Below are 7,986 nucleotides of genomic sequence, written 5' to 3'. Positions count from 1 at the left end.
AATGTTTGGGACCCTCTTCTGTGCCTGCCTTATCCAGATGTTTTCCTCCCCCACATCTGGGTGTCACTCTTGGGAACCCTGTTTCTCTGCTGCTGTCACTTGGATGTTACTCTGCTTGGGTGCTGATCTTTGGAAACCTTTTCCGCTGATGCTGTCCTCTGTACTGTTCTCCATGGGGTGCTGACCTCTGGAACGCTGATCCTTTGTGGATGTTCCCCATGTGTTCATTGGCCTTGGTGCAGATCCTCATAGCCTGACCCCATCTCCCTTAAACTCGACAAGAGACAAAACCCTTCTGAGACAATCCACACAGGCCTGGATAGCTTCAGTTACTGGATCCCAGTTTCAGCCAGTCAAAGCCCTGGTGCCAGGACTGCTGTGCTGAGTGGGAAATACATTGGAGTGGGGGAGGAGGGGCTAATGAACTGGGATTGTAGGGTGGGGACAGTGTGAGGTTAACGTCCTGAGTGCCAGCTGTGTCTTACTTTGAGGACTCCATGCCAACTCCATTAGACCCCTGTGCAGAGGGAGGGGATGACTCTGAGACACTAACACAGCAGAGGGAGGGGTGACGGGACAAGGAAGGGGGAGTTGCCCTGCAATTGTTAGCTCTTTAGTGCATACGTTTAACACTTCTCTAAAGCGGCAGCAGTAGCAGCACAGTAATGGAGACTTCGTGGCTATAACCGAACTTAGGAAAACATGAACTGACTATAAAACAATAAAATATTCTAGTGTATTTTGGTGTGGGGCTTCTGACTTCCAAGGAAATTGGTCTGGGCTTTACCCTTTATTTCCCTTCCTAAGTTTGAAGAAGGCTTTGCTTCCCCCTTCTGTGTCTTTTACCGTCTACCCGTCAGCCTCGTCACAGCAATGCCTGGCCTCTGGATCCAGACCCATCCCTGTTTTGATAGCTGCCCGGTCTCTGGCATTCACACTTGCCTTGCACCTTGGGGATTCATTTACACGTTGCCAAGCAGGTTTACAATGCTGCCATTCTGATTTGCCAGCATTTCTCACCCACTTTGTGCTAGTGTAAATGCCACACGAAGGGCAGGGCCGTGGGGAATCAGGCCCGCTGACGCTACGGTGGTGGGAGCCATGCATGTGCCTGGATGGATTTATAAAGCATCTGTCACAGGGATGTTGGTTTCCTCCCAGAACTCCTGCGTCTTGTTCCCCATATCTGGGATGAGAGTCTGTGCTGTGCCTCCAGGGGCTTTCAGCCACTTTTGCACCCTCCCAATTCTGACCTGCTACAAGGGGCAAAATGGTCCTTGGTGTAAAATAGAGCAGTTGGGGTTCCACCTTGGGCAGCCTCTGGGCTGCTGCAGCCTAGACTCCCTGGTGCAATGGGCAACACCCCATGTTCCTGGGACATCCCCTGCACCAGGCCTGGCAAGGGACCCAGCGTGTAGAGATGCTTACGGTGGCTGTATCAGGGGCATTCCCTCCCCCTCCCCCCAGCCATTTGCAGGCTGTTTCTGGCTCGTGCATACCAGTGCAGAGGCCCATAGAGTCTGGAGCAGGGATGAGAATCTCACTGCTGACCTTTTCTTTTACCAGTGCTGTGGGCTTTCTACTCCCCATTCCTGAGAAATGCCCTTCTGCTTCTCCCCTCCAGTTGTGAACATCCTCCTCCCACCCTGGAGCTCTCTCCAGCACGGCCTTGCTCCTAGTCCGTCTGACCTCAGCAGTGCTCAGCTGCTTCTTGTCCCCACTTGGAATCTTTTGCCAGGCCTTCTGGGTGAGTTTGTCGAGCAGGAATTTGAGCTGTTTCCGTGTCAAAGCAAAGAGGGCTGTCTCTTTAAAGGAATGAGCCAGGGACTTGCTGCCTTGAGCTCTGAAGGACAAGAATTGTTTCTGACTGAGCCAGGCCCCTGCGAGGAGCATCCGGCTCACTGCTGGCCTGCAGATCCTCTGCCCGTGGAGCAGACAGAGGGGATCTCAGTTCTGGCTTTGCTCGGGGTGTATTTCTGCCATTCGCTCTCTTGCCCAGCTACGTTCCCTTGGCAGCTCTTTGGAGATGGTTTGTTGTTTGCCTGTGTGGGGGACATGGACATGTCAACTCCATCTTCTCCTGTGGAACAATAAACATGGCTAACATCTGTCAGCTCACAGGCAGTCTCAGCTACAGCCTTCTGTCCAGGCGGCCTTTACATTGAGCCAGAGAGGCCACTATGTAAGGCCTGGAAGCAGGCCCAGACTGGGCTCCCCCATCTCAAAGGCAGTGATAGCACGCTAGAGGGGCAAAAGCGACTGGGTAGCATGAGGGGCTGTTTAATGTCATCTAGATGGAAAGCACAATATTCCTCCCAAGACAAAATCAGATCCCGCTTGTGTGTTTGACATTTCATGGTGTCCCCAGGCCTGAGTCACCTTACCACCCCCTGCCTCCAGCCAGAGGGAGTCTGGCCTGAGGTGGCTGGTGTCCGCTCCCTAAGCCTGTCAGCCCCTTGACCACTCTCCTCTGGGTTTTGCCAGCCCTGAGTTCGTCTTGCAGGTTAACAATACCTGCAGCCCAGTCCCCGAGTCCCAGTGATAGCTAGTCCCTGCCACTGGCTACTCACAGAAATCCCACAGCCTCTGCCCCCAAAGGAGCAGTGTGTCTCAGTGTGCCAGTTTTACCTTAACGCCCCCCACCCCCAACGCACAGCACTTGTAAGAAAACAAAAGACGGTTTATTTGAGAAAGGATAGCGATTCTCCTAGAAACAAGTGTGACGGATGGAAACAAATGGTTACAATACAAAACAAAATCATCAAACGGAAACTGGGTCTACACTTACTAATAGTTACCTTTCCTAGCTAATAAATTAGGCTTTCCCCTCAACGTTCAGTCTGTTGCAGGGCTGGCTAGCTGGCTTCCCGGGAACCAGTATCCAATTTTTCATGAGCACGCTGCCTCTGCCTTCCCCGATGTCTGCTCAATGAATGGATCCAGGGGCCTTTCCCCACCCTGTGTTATACTGATACAGTCTTTTGTCTTTATCCAGAGCCAGGGTGATCCCCCATCTGTTGTAATGTTCCTTTTTGACCTCCAGGCGATTTTGATTGTTTGCGGTTGTCTCTGATGGTTTTTCATTGAAGGTCTTGGGGTGGAACAAGGCTAAACAATTGAGCCTGGTATTTTTAGTGGCTAACCAGGGCAGGGTGACAACTCCCTCCTGCTTGAATGGGCTACCACTGAGACACATTATCCCCTGGTGATTAACTTTTACTCTCAATCCATAAAGCAGACTTTCAATATAATTACCTTATAGGGTTGCCAACTTTCTAATTGCACAAAACCGAACACCAGGGACGGCTCTAGCTTTTTTGCTGCCCCAAGCACGGCAGGCAGGCTGGCTTCGGCGGCATGCCTGCGGGAGGTCCCCGGTCCTGCGGATTCGGCGGCGTGCCTGCGGGAGGTCCGCCAGTCCCGCGGCTTCGGCGTACCTAGGGTGACTAGACAGCAAGTGTGAAAAATCGGGACAGGGGGTGGGGGGTAATAGGAGCCTATTTAAGAAAAAGACCCATAAATCGGGACTGTCCCTATAAAATTGGGACATCTGGTCACCCTAGGCGTACCCGTCGCCGAATTGCCACAGAATCCGCGGGACTGGCGGACCTCCCGCAGGCACGCCGCTGAAGGCAGCCTGCCTGCTGCCCTTGCAGGGACCGGCAGGGCGCCCCCCGTGACTTGCCGCCCCAGGCACGTACTTGGTGCGCTGGTGCCTGGAGCCGCTGTGGCCGAACACCTTTGCCCTGCCCCACCCCTTCTCCGAGACCCTGCCCCAACTTGCTCCATCCCCCCTCCCTCCATTGCTCGCTCTCCCCCACCCTCATTCACTTTCACTGGGCTGGGGCAGCAGGTTGGGGTGTGGGAGGGGCTGAGGGGTTCAGCTTGGGGGGTGCGGGCTCTTGGGTGGGGCCAGAAATGAGGGGTTCAGGATGCAGGAGGAGGCTCCGGACTGGGGCAGAGGGTTGGAATGCAGGAGGGGGTGCAGGCTCTGAGGTGGAGCCGGGGATGAGGGGTTTGGAGTGTAGGAGGGGGCTCAGTGCTGGGGCAGGGAGTTGGGGTGCGGGAGCAGGTATAGGATGTGGGCTCCGGGAGGGAGTTAGGGTGCAGGAGAGGCTCAGAGCTGGAGCAGGGGGTTGGGGTGCAGGATGGGTTTCCAACCTGGGGCAGGGGGTAGGAGTATGGGAAAAGGTTCGGGCTTCAGCCAGCCGGCGCTTACCTCAGGCGGCTCCCGGCTGGCGGGGCTAAGGCAGGCTCCCTACCTGCCCTGGCTCCGCACAGCTCTCAGAAGCGGCCGGCATGTCCGGGTCCTAGGCACAGGGGTGGCCGGGGGCTCCGCGCCCTGCCCTAGCCCGCAGGTGCAGCTCTCACAGATCCCATTGGCCACGGATCCTGGCCAATGAGAGCTGCAGAGCTGTTGCTCGGGGCGGGGACAGCACGTGGAGCCTCCCTGGCCACCCCTGTGCCTAGGGGCTGCAGGGACATGCCCGCCACTTCCGGGAGCTGTGCGGAGCCAGGGCAGACAGGGAGCCTGCCTTAGCCCCGCTGCGCCGCCAGCCAGACTTTTAACGGCCTGATCAGTGGTGCTGACCAGAGCCACCAGGGTCCTTTTTCGACTGGGCATTCCTGTCAAAAACTGGACACCTGGCAACCCTATAAAATTATTCCTTAAATATCACCCGTACACATCTCATAATGACTATAACTCTTGACAAGTTACAAGCTTTCTCTAGATACCTTACTTGTTATTCTTTATGGATAAATATCCTGTAACACATCGCTGGTGTACTGAGTTTGTCAGGTCTGAGGTAAGCATCATTTGCAAAGAACAGGGGCCCCTTTGCCAAGGAGCTTCTGTGTCACATTATTGCCCTATCCCAAGCTATGAATTTCCCCAATCCTTGAAAGACATGAGAGGCTCTCCCCAAATGAATTACAGTGAAATGTGAAATTCCTTTGTCATGTAACAGAGAGTTCACTTCTGGCCACCACCCCAGACTCTGTACACTGTTCTGGCAACATATAGGGGCTGCAGGGCTGCTATGATACTGTTGGGCCAATGTAAGTGGCCCTACGCTGCCCCCCTTACAGGTAGCTCCCAGTGCAGGGGCCATGCCTGGGGACAGGTCAGTAGCATCCTGCTCTACAGGGGAGTCTGGCCTTCCGCACAGCTCAGTGTTGGCTGCCAGAAATTAGAGCACCCGCAGGACTACTCTAGTTTATACCAGAAACTGCAGATGCCCTGAGCACACAGATATAACCTGCCTTGTGCAAAACTGGTTTAAAGCCACCTTCGCCCCCCTTCTCCCGAAGTTTCACTTTCTGGGCTGTGTCTCGGAGCACGGACTGCTACAGACTGGACAGGGCCACCTCCACCATATCTGCAAAGATCCCTCGTCATTCTCAGCCATCACAAAATTCCAGAGCCTTTTCGGTGTAACCTAGAGGACGAACAGGAATAATATTGTGTCTAGTATCAGGAGGTAGCCGTGTTAGTCTGTATCCACAAAAACAACAGGGAGTCCGGTGGCACCTTAAAGACTAACAGAGCTGTTAGTCTTTAAGGAATAACATTGGAACCAGTCCACTGATCCATCCATGCCATTCTCTTGGCTTTGACCATGCCCAGTGGCCAATACTACAGAGGGAGGCAGCACCTTCACCCCAGCTAAAATGGCATGGGGGAATTTCTGCCTGACTCCAACTGGTGATCACCTTCCAACCTAACACACGGGGGCTGAAATGGGGTTGAAGTGCGAAGGGTTCTTCTAAGGCAAAGTTGAACCAACGTGGACCCTGACCTCCCTTCTTACCCAAGGCTGGAATGGGCCCTCCATGGCAGGGGGGCAGAGCATAGCAAGCGGTGGTGGACTGCTAACCGTGAATGAACACAGAGCCTGAAGTCTCCTCTCTTAAGGGGTCAGGATGGAGGGGTGATGGGGAAAGAAGTCAGCACAACAAGGTGTTATAGCTGATCTTTTAGTAACAATCCAGCCAAGACACAAAGCAAAAATAAAAAAAAGACAGGAAGAAAGAAAACATTTCAAGCCATCCCCTGGGGAAGAAGCGAATGTCATATATTCCTGCTCTCGAAGGGGCCTGCCTTTGCAGTCCTGATATCTGCTCTGCACGTTGATCTTTTTTGCTGCAAAAGCTTTTTCTGTACTTGTTACCTAATCCCCCCCCCCCCCCCCCCCCCCAAGGCACAGCAGGAACAAAATAGAAACAATCTACCTGGGTTTAGCAGGTAATCAATTTAGTCAGGCTCCCTGTGCTCCGGGCGCTGCAGTTACATTGTACCCATCAGACTCCAAGCGTTTGGAAATTCAAGGTGCTGACGCTGGGGTTTGGGGGAATGATCACTCATCTGTCAATTACCAAGCAGCGCTGCTGGTTTCATACCTTCATGACACCGAATATTTAAGACCATCTTCTCTTCACATCCTGCAGCAAACAAACATGGACTCGGCGGGGGGAGGGAAGCCAATCCATTGCAGCACTGAATCAACCCCCTTAGCAAAAATGTGCTTTTCCTCCCACCGTGTCATTAATAAACGTCAGTAAAAGGACAGCCTTGTGCTTTCTCAGGCGTCTTTTTTCTCCTCACCGCTGCACAAATAGGAAATCGATGCTCAAGAGCTAACAAGAGGCAGGGGGAGGTTAATGTGGCCCAGTCCTTCTCCTCTTTGGTGTGAGCTGGGCAGGGGGGAGTGCAGGTGTGCAGGTTACCCAGTGGCGCTTAAAAGCAGATCAATGCCGAGCAGTTAATTGAATAGTAAGGCAGCTGCAGAAGGAGTCTGGAGTGGAGCAATCTCCTTGGTTCAGAAAAGCTGATGTTGGGCAGGGAAAAAAGGCACAACAAACCCATCAAGCCTTGTTATTTTTCTAGGCGTGATGACAAGCGAGCGCTGGGCCTCCATCCAGCGTGGAACTACAAACAACAAGGAACCAGCCACACAGAGCTGGTGTGTGATGTGATGTACATTGTCAGATGCTCTATACTGCTGCACTCTACTTTCTGGCAGATTGTCCTCTCTTGCATACTGGATGAATTTTATTAATATATCCTCATTGTTTCTCTGGGTGAAACACCAAATTATTGTAACTGAAGAGTAAGTGCAAATGGTTGGGAGCTGTTCTGCATGTGCATAATTCATGTTGCAGTCCATTATGGGCAGCCAGAGGAGGCGAATACATTTCTCGGGCTATACTGTGAACTCATAGACAAGAACACAGTTCTCCATTGGTTTCCCAGAAGACCTTGGATTCCAGGGCATCCTGGTCTGGATACCAAACCTAAGAGGGACTGGGTCCATAATAGTCTGTTCATTGCTCCCTGGCCTTCAGGACCATGAAGGACTCATAAATAATAATACTTAGTATTTATTGAGTGGTTTTCATCCATAGATCTCAAAGCACTGTACAAAGGTGGGTCACCATCATGATCCCCATTTTATAAATGAATCAGAGAAGTTAAGGGCCAGATGTTTAACTCTATTTAGGCACCTAATGAGGCAGCTAGGCACCTTATGGGATTTTCAAAGGCACCTACATGCCTGACTCCCACTGATATCGAGTTATCTTGAGTTATCAACACTCAAGTTACTTCTGTCGAATTAGCTGAACTTGAGTGAAAGCAGCCATGCTACGACAGGGGACGGATCACTTGATGATTATCTGTTCTGTTCATTCCCTCTGAAGCACCTGGCACTGACCACTGTAGGAAGACAGGATATAGGGCTAGATGGACCTTTGGTCTGACCCAGTAGGGCCATTCTTATGAAGTAACACTTGTTCTTTTGAATTAACACTATGCCCCTGCTGGCGCTGCACTCACCCGTGAGTCATTAAGACTTCTGGGGCCCTATCCCACAGTTCTTTGGCCTGCAGAAAGCGGAGCCACTCTGTGGCTTCTTTCTCAGTGAACTGTGGGAGAAGTCATCTGTCCTTTCTGCGTACAGGGTGGGGGTGGGAATTGTGGGAAGG

This window comes from Malaclemys terrapin, chromosome 13, assembly GCF_027887155.1.
Source record: "Malaclemys terrapin pileata isolate rMalTer1 chromosome 13, rMalTer1.hap1, whole genome shotgun sequence".
Classification (NCBI taxonomy): Eukaryota; Metazoa; Chordata; order Testudines; family Emydidae; genus Malaclemys; species Malaclemys terrapin.
Note: the sequence above shows the minus strand (reverse complement) of the source record.